We start from the raw sequence: 16,482 nt of genomic DNA, 5'->3' as shown, positions 1-16,482 counted from the left end.
CTTCAGTTGCCCATTTTACCGGCTGTGAGGAGGTGGGCAGGATGGGAATGGCCGGGGTAAGATCCATTTACTAAATCGTTGCACGATGTGTGTGCAGGGCCATCGGGGATGAGGGGAGGCCCAGGATGACCCTACAATGTCTATGGGGTGACATTTAATATAGTTCTCAGGAGATGAAAAGGACAGTGGCAGGGATGGTACAGGGCTGGGCCAGTCAGGTTGTGGAATGGGAGAACTGGCATTTTAGAGAGATGGGGAAGGGAAGCACACAGACAGCCAGAGAGGTTTGAAAGAATAAGACATGTTTGGAGTGAGGCTGCTGTTTCTTACTTCCATTTCCTTTGGGTGACGTTCACTGCACATTTCTCATGGCATTCAGTCCCAATCTAGATCCCAAGAACACTCGGTTTCCTGTCTCCACTGAAAGAGTCATTTCCAGTGTAACCTGATACAGGACTCCAATTTAGCCAGTCACAGAGGACTAAGGAAAAGGTCACCAGAGGCACCCATAATATAGTCTGCTCAGCACTTTGGGCTGTGTAGCTAAGCTCCTTACAGCATTGTCATGTTTAATTCTCATAATGACCACATGGAGTTGGTACTGTCGTAATTCCCATATTAAAATGAAGAAACTGAGCCAAGAGAGAGGTTAGCATCTTTTTTCTTTAAACTTAAGACTTTTTAAATTTTATTTTTAGAGGAGAAGGGAGGTAGAGAGGGAAACAGGCTGCCTCTCAGGGGCCCACTAGTAGGGGCCTGGACTGCAACCGAGACATGTGCCCTGACTGGGAATTGAACCACTGACCCCCTGGGTCACAGCCAGTGCTCAGTTCCACTGAACCACACCACCAAGGCGAGGCATCTTGTGAAGGTCTATAGCGAGAGACGACAGAGCCTCAGGCCAACCGAGGCAAGCGTTCCAGGGGTCAAGGCTGAGCCAGTATGTGCTCGCCCGCAACGGAGCACTGCCCACAGGGAAAAAAAATCGGATAAGTACCCTACTTACCTGAGTCTTCTCTGCTCTAATGCAGAGGACAGCACAACAGTGACAGTGTCACATACTGTGTCAGTGGATGACATGGAGATGCGCTGACCAGATCTGCCTTTAAGGAGGGACATGCTGCCCAGGTCTCAGTACTGCTGAGAGTGGACCCTCTTGGGGACCATTTCAGCTGCTGAGTTTCCTAGTCCAAGGTCATGCCAGTTCCCAATGACTGATTTAGGATGGTCTATGAAAGTTCAGTCATGTAGGCCCAATAATTCTGAAGGACCATGCTGGCTCCAGAGCCTGTTGTTGGATCCACACTACAGCTCAAGGTCTCCGTTTGCCCCATCTTGCTTCCTGTCCCTCCTTCCTCAGGTGTTTACTTCCTGGGTATATACCTGAATGGACATACTGCCACTGGGTCTCAGAGCCTGCTTTCCTGGGAACCCAACTGGTGACATTAATTCCACTGACCAGAGAAATCTTTGGCCTTTCACTTAGCTTTATCTCCTCTGTAACTTCCTTTCACATAATTTTTCTTGATTTTTTCATGTTCCTGATAAATATCTAAAAACAAAAATTTCTCAAACGTAGGCTACACAAAGATTCATTCACTTTTTTTTTATGTTAATATACTCGAGCAGTTCTAGGTTCACAACAAGACTGGGCAGAAGGTACAGAGATTTTGCCTATATCCCCTGCCACCTTCCCCCATGAATAGCCTCTCCCACTATCAATACCCATTTCCCTTGGTTTTGCTGATAAAGGGCATGGAAGTAAGAACCCTTCAAAACCAAACATTTTCATTAAAAGACTACATGTGAACTTTTAATTGTTATTTTTAATGTTTGAGGGGTTGACATGATTCCAATAGGCTCTTGCCGTGGGACTTTAGGCAGGATCCTTAAGCTTTTTGAGTCCCAGTATCCTTGTCATTAAAATTGGAATAATGATTTTTGAGAGGATTAGATAACATCCCAACTCCAAGCAAAGTGCCTGGAACTTAATAAAAATTCATAAAATGGACATTTTAATGTGAATTTGGCACTACACTGGGCATGGGGTGTATTTGTTTCCTGTGGCTGCTGTAACACAAAAAAATAGGTATTTATTCTCTCATGCCTGGAGTCCAAAATCAGTTTCACTCAGCTGAACTCAAGTGGTCAACAGAGCTGTTCTCTCTTTGGAGGCTCAAGGGGAGAATCCTTCCTTGCCTCTCTTCCAGCTTCTGGTGGCTGTTGGCATCTCTTGACTTGTGGCTGCGTCACTCCAATCTCTGCTTCCATGGTCACTTGACCTTATCTGTGCGTGTCAAATCTCCTCTCTGATTTCCTTTTATAAGGATACATGAGATTGCTGCCAGTGCTCATCCTGATAACCCAGGATAATCTCCTCAAATCAAGATCCTTAGTTAAATCCCATCAGCAAAGACCCTGTTTGCATATACTAGAATATTTCCAGATCCTAGGATTAGGATATAATACCTCGGCTGGGGGATGCGGGCTGTATTTTTCGGCCTACCATGTGGGGTGACACAATACCTGTCCTGAATTTTTTTTACATTTTAAAGACTTTATGTATTTATTTATTTAGATAGAGAAAAAACATCAATCAGTTGCCTCTTGCCCACGCCCTCCTGGACCTGCAACCCAGGCACGTCCTCAGGCCTGAATCGAACTGGCGACCAACGCAAAATCTCCTGAGCCACGCTGGTCAGAGTCCTATCCTGTCTTTATAAGCCATGTTCCTCAACATTTCACCCTTGAACCACTGAAATCGTCCCTCCCAGTCTGTCATTGAAAGCCATCTTCCCTATTTTTAAAGAACTGTGCTCCCTCTTTCAGAAGGGACAGTGGTTCCCAAATTTGGGTGTTTCTTTAAGGTCTTACCACTGGACCGAGTTGCTATTTTTGCAGGTGTCTTTCCAGGGCTTTAATTCGAGAATGCTCTTTAGCACTGTTTCTCAAACTTACATATTCCAGGCCCCTCTGATTCAGTAGGTGCGGGGTCTGGGAATCCAACATTTTCAAGATGCTCGAGGGAGCTGTTATCGTCAGCTAAGATGTAGGAACATGAATTCCTACAAAGTCCTGAACCAAAACGCTTGAAATAAGAAATTCCCATTGTAGCCTGCGGGGTGTGTCATGGTTACGTGACTGAGTTTTTATTAAAAGGAAAAAAAAACATTCTGTAAACGGAACAATCCTATCTGTACAGTACTTACTGAAAGAGTTCCCTAGCGGGAAAACTCCCAATTCCGAATTAAATAAAGGGTGATGACGGCCCGGATTTGGCAATCCTGCTGCTGCTCGTGGGTCTGACTGATCAAGCTCCGGCCGCGCCCTCAGCTAGAGCCAAGCTTTTCCTTCCTAAGAGCAGATCCTCGAGGGGCGCGGTGGTGGTGAGCTGTGCTACCCCAACGCCGGTGGGTGCGTCCTTACAGAGGTACTCAGGCACTGGGGTGGGCCGGGGAGGGGCTTTCAGCGCCACCCCTGCAAGCCGCAGCCATTCCTGAGTGGCGCGGGCAGGGGGCGTGGGGAGTAGGTGTATTTATTCTGACATTAGAACAGTGTGCTGTCATAGCTGTCCGAGGAGCTGTCCTGACCGGGGAGCTGGCTTGTTCTTCCCAACAGGCTAAGAACCCAGCGTCCTTGGTTGGCCAGGTGGGGGCGGCCGTGATGCTGTAGCCTGACGAACTGAAAATATGCGGGAGTTGTGGAAGTCCCTTTGGGGATGACGGGGCGCAGAGTTAGGCTCAGCTGGGAGCGATGAAGGCGCGGTGTCCAGCTCAGCCGTGGGGTCCAGCGGCCGCGGTGTCAGGCTCAGCTGGGAGGTAATAGGAGCGCGCAGTCGGGCTCACCTGAAGGTGATGCTAGTGCAGAGTCGAGCTCAGCCGGGAAGTGATGGGAGCGCTGGGTCAGGTTCAGCCAGGCCAGGGCCAGCGGCACAGCAGGGTAGGAGCTCGCAGCTGCAGCTTCGGGCGCAGGTTGGGAAACCTGCCTCGGCGGCGGTGCGCAGGACAGAGGTCTCTGGGGGCCGCAGAGACAGACTTGAGCGCCGTAGCCCGCAGCTCGTGCAGAGCCGGTGTGGCAGGAGGAGCCCTGCGCGGCTACCGCCTCCTCCGGCCTCAGGCTCCTCCTCTCCCTCCACCTCCTCCGTCCTGCCTGCTCGCCTGCCGGATTCGCAACCCTCGGCCCGGGCGAGCCGGGTAGCTTGTCTGGCTGGCGGAGGCTGAGCGCGACCTTAGCACGCCGCGGCGCCCGCCGACCAGGGACTAGCTCGACTCCTGGGAACGCGCTCGGCCCGGTGCTGCCGCGTCCTCCCCATTGTCGCGGGGACGCTCCGGCCCGCTCCTCCGGCGCTGCGATTCCCCTCCTCTTCCTCCCGAAGGGGAAGGAGCAGGAAAGCGGTGCAGCTGCTACGGTATACTGCGAGCCGAGGCCCCTGCCCCGGAGGCTTGCGACTGGAAGAGGGGGCGGAGGAGGCGGAGGGAAGGCCGCGTCACCCCAGGGAGGACAGTTTCACCTCCGGGCTGCGGCTGCGGCTGCGGCTGCTAGTTGCATAAAAGCAGCGGCTGCGGCCGAAGGCGCCAGGGCTCAAGGGACTCCTTGGCCATGGAGAGGAGACCCGAAGCCGAGGACGCCAAGAGCTCGGCTTGGTCTCTTTGGACCGCTGTGTAGGCACCTGAATTAGCCAACGCTAAACGGGAGGGGGAAAGGTAAGAAGAGATGGGGCCACCCGCCCTCCGCCCCACCTCTCTTGCTGCCCCCTGGGGGCCACTGTGAAAACCCTGACTAGGAGGAGCCCCTCTCCACCCCCCCGCCCCCCGCACCTTCCCTGCTCCCGGCGGTTTGGCTTTTGGGCATTTCTGCTGAAATGGAAAACATCCTCCCCCCCCCCCCCCCCCGTGCCCCCGCAGCACCCTTCCCCCCTTATCGCTGCGCGCCTCCTTTCCCTCTTCGGATTAGGAGTAACGAGACTACCCCTTCACCATAAGAAAGCGTCTTTGGAAATCTTTGGTCTGTGATTTCTTTCTCTCCTTCTCTCTTTTCATTACGTTTAAGGGGAAGGAAACAATGGACCTTTGAAAGTGTGTGTGAACAGCCTCAAACTTTCTGGAGAGGGCTGGCGTGGGGGAATAAACCCCACAGGAAGCTGCCTACAGTGAAAGGTTGATGGAATGTGTGTTGCAGAGTCTCGGCTTCAGTCCGCGCGCGCGTATGCCTTTGGGGTGATCTTTGTCTTTTTACTGTTCCCTGGGGTTGGTGGGCCCTCGCCCCCAACTCTTTTCTGTTAAAGCGAAGTTTTAAAATCGTGTGCAGCTTAGCACTGGGCACCAGCCTCAGCTTTCCAATGCAGAGTTGTGAGGTCTTGGTAAAGTGGGGGGAGGGAACCTGAGGATCCCAAAATGCTGCAGTTAATGCTAGTTGCTACATCCCTTGCGTAGAACCTAGGACCTGACATCCCTTGATCTCTGCTGAGGGTTGATGTGTGTCACCAGACCTGGCCGTGGAGCAGAAGTCGCTCACTTAAATTCTCTACGTAACGCTAGGAAAACAGGCTTTGATACATGTCCCCTTTCTTCAGCAGTAAGGATTAGGAATAGAGTACTTAATGTTAAGAACTTTCATTATGCATTGGAGCCACTCACTGACCTGTGTTCACCCTTCTTGCTTGGGGGTGACAATGTGATGTTGCATAATTGCACGTGTAGAGCCTGCGTAGCTGTCTTCCTGACCTCTTACCAGAACAAAGTGAGAAGAACTTAGAGGAAGGGGGTTGGAGGAAGGTTTCACCTGACCTGAGGGAGGGCCTGAATCTTCATGGGAGCCAGGCATACCTGTTGGAAATAACTCTGTGTTAAAAACAACACAGTTAAACGATTCAGCCTTAAGGTTATTTGGTTGGCTAGAATGGTGCTGTTACTGTTTCTTTAACCCTTGAAGGAAGCTTGCTGCTTTCCAAGTGGGTCTGGGCATCATATTCTGCTTGTGTGCCTTTGATTGGCTATTCAAAGGGCTCTTTTGAGGTTTGCATTTGTGGGCAGAGCTGAAGAAAGTGCTGTATGTGTTTCCTCTGCTTAGTAAACATTAAGTGCAGCACCTTTTGGTGCTTTACATTAAAATCACTTCCCTTGATTTCTGTGTATCTGCTCTATAGTATCACAGTGCTTGGGAGTGAAACTGGGAAGTCACTTTTCTGGCTTTCAAGTCAGCCCCCCTAATGTTTTTTATCTGATGAATGTGTGTTTACAGGCTCAGATAATTGAGGTTGGAAGTGAATTCTGAATCATCACTTGTTCTACTTTAACAATCTGTGCCTGAGCGAGCAAGCTGAGGACTAGTCACTGTGTGTGGACAGGGAAATTGAATCAATGAATCGTACGTGATGTCCCTTGTGACAGCTAATTGAGTAAAGCCTCCCTTCTTGATCTGGCCTGTAACCCACAGATTTTCGGAAGTCTCTGGTTTCACAACTGGGAACCAGAATGGGACAACACCTTATTCATGTTCTAATAGACCTATTCAAGCCTATTTTGAGCAGCTACCTTGGATATAGAAGAGAACAGCAAGAGAGTCAAGTAGTTGTGGGCCATACTGAAGTTGAAATGCTGCTACTTACTAGCTAGGCACCCTGGGCAAGTTTCTGAAGTTGAGAATGATGATGTGATGAACTACACTAAAGAAAAATTAAAAATTATTTTTATTTATCAATAGAACAAGAGAGAGAAACAGAGCAAGTGAGTGATTTGTTATTCCACTTAATTGTGCATTCAATGGTTGCTTCTTGTATGTGCTGTGACTGGGGACTGAATCTGCAGTCTTGGCATATGAGATGACTCTAACCAACTGAGCTACCTGGCCAGGGTCACTAAAGAAAATTTAAAAGATCACTATCAAATTCACAGTTCAAGACTCACTTGGGATGCTGTATGTGAATGTGTAGCTTGTAAAGTGCTGTAAAATATGAATATTGCATCATGCACCCTCCACACACCATCCATTTAACTAACAATTATTCATCATCTATTGTGTGTCAGACTCACAGAAACAAACTGAATGCCTTCCAGTTCTGTGGCGTGTTCTTGTTGTTTGAGAGAGGGAGTTGGATGGAGTGGTTGAAGCTCGGGAGGTGGCAGGGAGCCATGGTAATGTGTGGTGGCTTCCATCTATAAAGGCAGATGAGACAATCTCTGCTATTGAAAAAATGAGCCTAGCCAAGGAGAAAAGGAAATGCACAATGAGAAGGCCCAGTAAGTGTGCGTTTAGAGTATTATGCGTAGAATGCTTTGAGAACCCAAAGGAGGACCAGAGTTTTTTTGGGGGGGAGAGGGCAGAGGAATTTAGTGAAAAATAAAATTTCCTAAATTAGACAAAATAGTAGGGACTGAAAACTCATCAAAAGTACCATTTCGAAATGTAAAGATTAGAGGACTTGAAATAAGAACTGAGTTTAAAACAAGGCTCTGACAGTTGCTAACCATTTGTTATTGGGCAAATCCCCCAATTTTTCACACTTTGCTTCTTCATCTCTAAAATTAGTTTAGAAAACTTAATGGAATCCTTTGAGGATTAACTCAGATTTAACCTGCTGTGTATATGATAAAGTACTGTACAAACTAGTGTCTTTTGGTATCAAAAGGTACTTTCAAAATATGTTCTTTTTAAAGATATAAATAAATACAAGTCATGATTTAGTTTGATGGATGTCAGTCACAGATTTCTGTTTTTGACTAGTGCAAGTCTTCAGACTTGAAGTTAGCCCTTGTCAAATGGCGTTCCTCACTTGTTCAGGCATCCCGGCCTTTGGAAAGCTTTTCATTGCATTTGGCTTGGAGCACTGCTTGGAAGGATGGGCTGTGCAGTGTAGTACATCAGTTGAGAGGAGCTTGTCTGGGTCTGTTCTGTGACTTCCATAGCTTTCCTCTATCCTAGTAAGATGAATATAAAAGAGGAAGAGAAAGCTATGCACTTGCATTGTTGAGACCATAATATCATCCTTGCTAGATGGGTACTAGACTTTTTGGGGTGATCACTTCATTAGGTCTCTAAATGTCTAATCACTGTGTTGTACACCTGAAACAAATAAAATTGTATCTCAGCTGTGACTGAAAAAGAAATTGATAAAATCACCCTAGTTTAACTAGTTCTCTCCATTTGTAAAGAGATGTAATTTTCAACTACACTGAAAGAAATGCTGTTCTCTCAATAATAGCAGCTGCTGTCTAGGTGAAACTTGACTCTCTAAGCACTACTTATTTAACATACGTGCCTTACTTCTTGACTTGAAATGGACTGAAGCTCATCTGACATTTTAATGAATGGCCTTTGATAGAAATCCATACTCAGATGTTTAAAATTGTCATATTCAATGTGACTTTTCTGGGGAGGAGGGCAGTATGAATGTAACTCAGTTTTCAAGTTTGTGCTACACGTGCTGAATCTTAGCATGTAGTTTTAAAGGACCTTAAAAATAATAGTAAAATGAGGAAGTTGAGACCCAGAGGCAAACTAATTAGGTAAGGTCATATTGTAAATTAATGTCTGAGCAAGGACAAGAACCCCTTTGTCCCTATTTCCAGTTAGCATTTTTTCCTCTAAAGTACTCTAATTTGTTATTGTTTGGTTTTGTTAGCAATTTAGTTATTTTAATGTTTTAAGATGAAATTATTTGCATTTGGGCTTAGAAATTCATTGCACCCAAGTTTAAGGCAGATACTCTTAACTTTTTTGTTTGGGAGAATTTGCTCATGATATGTGCATATAATGGGGTGATCTTACTTGCAGTACATTTTTGTCAAATAAAGCCCTCAGTATAAACTTGCATTTTCTATATATAGTAAAGAAATTTCAAGTATTGTAGAAGTGAACTTTTTAAAAAGAAAAAACCCAAGTTCCTGGAAACATTGTTCAGATTTGTGTTATGAATCATGGGGTAGAAGCACATAACAATGTTTGCACGTTCTTTTCTTTTCCTTGTACTTGCTTTAGGAAGCCTTAATGTTGGTTGTCAGGAACTGTGTTTAGCAAATATTTTATTGCATTCCTAAGATGTGCAAGGTGGTGTACTGGTTAGTGTGAATAATACAAAGATGAAGGAGGCATAGGGTCTTTATTAAAATGTCTGTTTTAAAAAAAGTGGAACAGACTCAGAGGCAATGTATGACCTAAAACACAAAATTGCTATCTCCAAACAAATCAGTCCTCTGATCTAGTTGGCACAGGCTTCGAAATTATTATATTACACTAACCTTTCAGCCAGAATTGTAAGAAGGCATTTGTTTTCATAACATGATGACAAGTGATAAACATATTACATTTATTTTATCAGGACTCCATCTTAGTTTGGACAAAAGTAAAAACCAGGCAACATTGGATGGGTTTATATTATGAAGTTTGCCTAGGAGAGTTGTGGTAGTCTTAGCTTTAATATGTTTTTAAAAAATGGCTTTTCGCTGCACAGAAGTGTGATGGAATGCTTTGTTTCCTGGAAGGGTTGCAACGTAAGGCAACCCATAGTGAGCCACCGAGAAAAGAATTGTCCTTGTGGACTCTTGAGTGTGATGTGTCTTAAAACATGTGAACATCTACCACAAATGACATGTCCTGGTTATGTTTGATTACTAAGTTTCTCCAAAGAGTGAAGTTGTTATTGATTTGGTGCTCTTGCCTCATTGTTGGGTTGTACTTGGAGATGATAAGCTTTCTGTTGTCCTAATGGTCTCCACCAATGGAGATTCACTTCCCTGAAGGGTGAGTTGTTTCTTTACTTACAATGAGGTTGGAAAACTAAGTAATAACATTAGATTGGAAAGCTTAAGTTCAGCACAAGGACAAATGCCTGATTTCTGTGTCAGAAAGAATGAGAAAAATGAGTTATTGTTTGGTTTTCTTACTGTGGTACAAAGAAACACACACACACAACATAGTTTTTTAATGCTATCAGTGCCATCAGTATAAAAAATAAACTTTATATGAGGGTTTAGAAACTATTATACTTCATTAATGCAAAAGATGTGGCTTTAATTGTTTAATAGGTGTTGCATGATATCTCTTCCTCAGTCATCCTTGACATCCTCAGACAGAAACAGTAATGTTGAGAAGCTTGCTGTCCAGTAGGAAGTAGGTTGTGTGTGAATGTATAGCTGAAAGGCCAAATGGGAGGTGAATTGTCTTTTCAGCATGGTTAATAACATTTCTCGATGAATGTAATTGCTGCTTTTCCAAGAGCTTGCACTGATTTAGACACTGCCTGTTCTTATCATGTGACCAGCCTTCACAATGTATGGTCAGCTCATGGATAACTTTCCCCAGCTGCCTGGTTACTGTCATCTGAGCTTGGCTTTAACCTCAAAGTCTTTCCTCTTGCTCCTGCTTGTGCTTGCAGCACTTGAGCTCATCACGCAGCCCCTTTTTGCATGTCCTGCTGACTGTATTCTCTCCCTGTTCAGCCATGCAAAGTCCCGCCATGGCTCTAGTGCTGAGAATTGCTCGTTCACTGGGGGTCCTGCCTTTTTTCTCTCTGGCATTCTCGAATTTTGAGGAACATCAAGGGGACTGTGGAGGAGGTGTAATGTGGTTCCTTTGGTAGGCCTAGGTTTCATATGACCCAGAGACAGGGACTGTGGCTGACTGCTTTGTATTTTGGGCTGGAACTCATTTGCAGGTGACTCTGCCTTTCTGAGAATACAAAGGACATCATGAGACTCCCCCCTGCCAACAGCCCCCCATTATGGTCACTGCTGGATAGTCTGTTGTCATTTTAGTGGCAGAGGGCAGTGGTGGATTTTAGTTCACACACACAAAGTAAAGAAACTATTAGGAGTAGTCTGATTATATACAATTGGGGAAGTAAGTTTGCCAGGGCTCTTAAAACTGGAAACTCTGTTCCCTTCATAGGGATTTAATAAACTCAGGCGATCAGCTCTTTAGACTCGCCATTCCAGTCTCTTTGCCCCAGCATGCATGGTAATTACTTGTTTACTCGGGTTATCTCCCCACCCCTTCAGTCCTGGCCTTTGAGCTCCTTGAAGGGAGAGACCATGCATAGTTTTTTTGCATTGCTAGGTCCCCATCATATAGCAGAGCCCTTGTCTCATGGATGCTCAGACTAGAATGTGTTCCCCTTTTGGCAAGGCTTTACCTGCAGTGGTTAGGACTGTATTTAAAATAGGCTGTGTCGTAGATATGAGAAATAATAGTACGTGCGTTCTGGTCCTGGCCCTGCTATTAATAGACACTTTGCTTTGATCCTGGATTGAGTAGCTCTGGATCTCTTCAGTCTGCACATCTCATTACTCATCTGGAATATTTCTTAGTTTGGAAACCATGTCAAAACACACTCATTATACGTTTCCTATTGTCACTGCATTTTGATGTTTGTATATCACTAGATCATGAACTTTTGGTACATCTGTGCCTATTTATCAAACACATCTTTGCACCCTGCCCTTCCCCCTCCACACACCTTTTAACATTCTACCAACATAACTTCCCTGGATCTTTCTTCTTGAGGAGTATTTTAAAGCTTTGTCCCTGGTGCTTGACAGAGAATTCAGCACACAGGCAGCTCTGCCCTTTGCTATAACCTTAATTAAATCAGCCTCCCTCAGGTCAGACTTTGGTTTTGGTTCTTTCTTTCAAAGGCCAGCTGCAAGGCTGATGACATGCCTGTGCCTGCCATTGTGTGCCTCTGCACAGCCATCCGTCACTGTCAGCAGGTTGGGGGCCTTTCCACTGTGTCCTCCCAGCCAGGGGGGCGCAAGGGCGAAGGGGATGGTCTCAGGAGAATGGGAAGGGGAAGAGAAAACAGAACAGCTTTTCAAAGGAAAAAATTAAGGAGAAAAAGGAATCCGAGGAATAATAGGCAGAAAAAGGAAACAAGTGAAAAGCAGGAGACTGGTAGGTAACGTGACCCCCTTCTTTCTCCAATTTCCCACCCTGAGAAACAGTCTCCCTCCAGTTTTGTTTGCCCTTCAGCTCTTCCACCCAGAGGCCTACACTTTACTCTTTAAAATGCTTTATTTTTGGTGGGGCAGGGAGTGTTAGATATTCTCCTCTGTCACCCTTTCTGTAGATGGTCACACCGTCCGTGTGTAGATCTGTATTCTTCGGCTTCTCTTTCTCTTTTGTTGCCCATGCTAATAATGTTCGCCTGCCTTTTCGCTCCATCAGCCATCTTGGCTTTAGGGTCAAGCCTTGCTTTTCAAGGACATGCTTAACAGACTTGAAAGAAGACAGGATTAGTGAGTTACTTGGTGGCAGAAAAATTAGACATCTGCCTGATGTCCCTGGGATAAATGAGAGAAATAAATGAATTAAAAATATTCTTAAAGATCACTTATCTAACTTTAAAAACAGGAAAGCATTCACTTAGTTTACTTTGGGCATTAGATATTATACATAAAAATTCTTTGTTTTGAGGGCTCCATATTTTAACAGGAGATTCCAGTGTCTTTTGCTGAGGATATATCCACTCTCATGATTATAGCTAACTTGCCAATCTGAATTCCTTTAATACAGATCCATAAGCATTTGTCTTACTGTTTTCAATAAAAGCAAATTCTTAGACTTTTTATTTAATTTTTTCCCCAGGATTTACTATCCCCTGACAATAGTTTTCTAGCAAGAGTGAAAAGTGAATTAACTGAAAAGTAAATTTCTAAGCAGGAAAAACCAAGTATCTTCTAACTTTAAATAACACTTATCCTAACTCACATATTATTCCAGCTCAAATGCTTAGTGGCCAAAAAAAATTTTTTTTCAGTAAATTTAGTCCTTTTAGAACTCTGTGTTTGAAATATTATTTCTTATTTTTCTGTATGATATTTTAACAGAGTTAGTATGTATTGGGAGAGTTGTTTCCTTTTCAGGGAGGAGATAATGAGAATAATACATGGTGCCAAAGTAGAAGTCTGGTGCATATTGGTGTTTATGTATAATAGTAGTTTAATTTGGGGAATATCATTCACCATATGTGTCTAAGTCAACGAAGTGGAAAAAGAAGGTAGGGGAACGGAACGGAAGTTTCTCGGCCTCTTATCCTTTCGCTTCATTGAGAGAGGTTTATAGTGAAAGGTTGGTGCATTCCCCTTCCACCTCCAAACATTGGCCTGCATACGATCAGCTTAGTAAAAGTGACCCAGAATTACTGTAAGTAAACTAACTGTGCAGAGGTCTGGTTTCTTGGGAACATGGCAACAGTTGCAGGTGATGGTGACTCATCTTGATTTTGAGAGTGGAAGGAAAAGACTGAAGGGTTAAGGTAAGTAGGAAAGCACAGTAACTGATAATGGAGAATGTGTCCTGTGCAATTGTGAAAGCATTGTCCTATCTAGAGATCCCAGGGTATTTGATTCTTTGAGACTAAGCCTACACAAAGCAAAGCCCATCTCTGAACTAAAGTGAACTTCATTTCCCCCCACCACTTATCTATTTTCTATTTTTAAAAAGTTATAGGTTAATATGGTACATTTACACAATGGAATTCTCTGCAGCAGAAAGAAGGAGCTCCTGCCCTTTGCAACAGCATGGATGGAGCTGGAAAGCATTATGCTTAGCGAAACAAGCCAGGCAGTGAAAGACAAATACCACATGATATCACCTTTAACAGGAACCTAAACAACAAAACAAAGAAACAAGCAAAAATAAGCAAAGACACTGAAATAGGGGACAGGCTGACGGTGACCGGAGGGGAGAGAAGAGGGAATTTCAGGGAGGAATGGGTAGGGTTTACAGGAACAAATTTGGAGGACACATGGACAAAAACTAGGGGTGAGGGGTAATGGGGGGGAAGAGGGGAGGGTTGGGTGGGTGGGCTGGAATGGGAGCAGGGGGGAGAAAACTGTACTTGAACAATGATTAAAATAAAATTAAAAAACAGTTATAGGTTAAGATCTAGCATTTATGCTGAATTTCTTCACAGTGGTTGTAGAAAATGTATTTTACCCTGTATGCTCTGGGAATAGAATATGTAATAAAATATATTCCTCTAAGCTATATGCAAATGGATTCCCCCTGAAAACTCTTTGTTTCAACATATGTTTCTGAAATTTTTATACTATAACTATGTATTTAAATACATAGTATAAAATCACAATCTTCATGAGAATATTGATCATATTTAAATATGTATTTGATAATTTGACAAATTAAAGGTCCTAAAAGTCAACTTTTTAAGTTTATTCCTTACTGAACAGTTTTGTATGATTGAGGTATCGAACACATTGTTTATCTATAACTGCAGGCATGAGCTGAATCTAAAAGACTGAATGAAATATCCTCCCTTCCAGCCCCTCAAAAAACACCAAGCCCGAAAATCACCTTGATGTTACTCTCTGTTGTTTTTCTCCTAAAACAGGAAATTGGAATTTGGAACCATTCACTGAAAGTTCAAGGCCATTAGGAGTTGGTTAAAATTTTGTTAGATCACAATTACTAGTGATTATGAATGTCTGTCATTGGTGTCCATGATAACCCACAAACACCTCTTTCTCGCATGTTTTACTTTTTGCCATGAGGAGCACATGAGTCAATGTATCATAAAGACTAAGATCTCAATAAAAGATTTTGGATAGTTGTACTGAAACTCTTGTAAAAAGATTGTAACTTGTCAGAACTGTAGTTGGATACTGTTTTAAGAATTCATCCTTGATCAAAAGAAGAAAAAGTCTTGGTGAGACCATGCCAGCTTCTTGACTATTCTTACAAGCCTGGATTTTCCATGAAAACATATGTTCTCTTAACAAGTGTAGGCAGGATTTAAAAAAGCTCACATGAGTCAACATCATTGCGTTTTCTTTAGGCGTTCAATATGATGGGGCCGATGTGCATGCACAGCGTCAGCAGCAAGCCCTCTGTGTTGGGTTGGTGGGGCTGGATGATGGAGCTTGTGGTATGGCCTGCAGGGCAAGCGTATGCAAGTGAATTTGTCTTCTACATTAGCATCTCAGCAATTAGCAAGAGCATGAAAACTCAGCCCTTTTAAAGAGCCCTTCTTAGTTTTAAGGTACTACTGCTATCTCTGTATTGAGAAGACTTTCCATACTTTTCCTTTCATCACAGCATTTACTGGCTGCCAGCAGACAATGTAAAGTGGAGTGGAACATTTTCTTTTTTCCTGTGTGCCTACTGCATTTCATGGTGGTGTTAAAACTGTTAGAAAATATTGTGAAAGATTGAGCTTGTCTAGATATCTTGCTGCTATTTATCTTTTGAATTCCTTTTAGTGGTTGTTAATAATACCTTTTACCCACCAGATTGCATACTAGGATTGCATTTTGTAAAAATTAATGCGTTGACTTTTTTTTGCTTGAAGTAGTAAATGTTTTCAGTTTTCCCCTAATTTCAGGCACCTGATACAGAAATTAGACAAGTTTCTTAGAGCCTCAAGGATATTGAAGAAGGATTAAATGTGAAATTCCTGTGTGTATATGAGATGTGTGTGTGTGTGTGTGTGAGAGAGAGAGAGAGAGAGCATGAGAAACTGTGACCTAAGTTTAACAAGCATTTATTGAGTACCTACTATGTGTAAGGTCCTGTGAGAATACTAAGATCAACATTAAGACCTCATCCCTGCTCTTAAGAGGCTAATAGTTAACCGTAGGAGATGGGCAAGTCCATATATTAACTGAAACATAAGGCAGAAAGCAAGACAACCTAATAAGAGTTTTAACAGAGAGCAGGAGAAAACAGGCAGGAAACTTGTGAAACCCTGAGAAGTTTTCAATGGATGAGGTAGGCACCATGTTTGAAAACTTTAAATAATGAAAATAGCTCAGTTTTCTTAAAAGCATGTTCTTTTTATAGCTCACCCCCCCAATAATCTCCTTTAATATTGAAATTTTAAAATAAATTCCTTTCTTTGATTACTTATTGTAACATGCTACCAAATAAATTAACTGAATGCTCTTAGCACTGTACAGGCCAGTCCCAACTTGAGTTACTATTTGAGGTTATACATTCTTTTATCCAAGTAACAATTTTATTTAAAACGACAGCAGGTTTTTAAGATGGTTTTTTTCTTCTTCTTCTTTTGTGAGGCAACTGAGAATTAGACAAAAGTACTAGGGTTTGAATGCTTCCCCTTTTTCAGAATTCACATTTGCATTGTGTAAGTTGGTGGAATGTTTTTGTATTCTTAGTAGTGCCTTTCGTTATCTATTTTAACTATTTGCCTAAATTCCCTATGCAAAGTTTTAACTGCATGATTTTATTTTTATTACCAAGACTTTTGGGCTACCACTTTTTATTATTCACAGTAAATACTCACAAGATAACTCTTTCAAGGAACATCTAAATAACAAAAATTGCACTTCAAAACCTTTGTGGGTTTTTTTTTTTCCCAAATTCAGTATGAATGACTTGGGTTATGCCCCTTTTGGATTATGTTTGGAAGTTTACCACAGGCTGTAATATGTCCTAAAATATGTCATTAACTATGGATGTTTCCCTTCTATATAGATGTGCCTCCCACTAAGAATGATTTAAACAGATTTA

At 43.2% G+C, this 16,482-nt stretch overlaps 1 protein-coding gene across 1 annotated transcript in view; it reads left to right on the top strand.

The window, feature by feature from the left end:
- The first annotated feature begins 4,198 nt into the window (after nucleotides 1-4,198).
- The window catches only part of CEMIP2 (cell migration inducing hyaluronidase 2), a 74,748-nt gene continuing 62,464 nt past the window's right edge, over nucleotides 4,199-16,482 (top strand). Inside the window, 1 exon segment of the mRNA XM_036021740.1 lies at nucleotides 4,199-4,703. The gene's annotated coding sequence lies outside the window, so the exon portion shown is untranslated.

Source organism: Phyllostomus discolor, chromosome 3 (genome assembly GCF_004126475.2).
Source record: "Phyllostomus discolor isolate MPI-MPIP mPhyDis1 chromosome 3, mPhyDis1.pri.v3, whole genome shotgun sequence".
In the NCBI taxonomy this organism is placed as follows: domain Eukaryota; kingdom Metazoa; phylum Chordata; class Mammalia; order Chiroptera; family Phyllostomidae; genus Phyllostomus; species Phyllostomus discolor.
The sequence above is the reverse complement of the archived record's forward strand: the minus strand, read 5'-3'. Positions and strand labels throughout refer to the sequence as shown.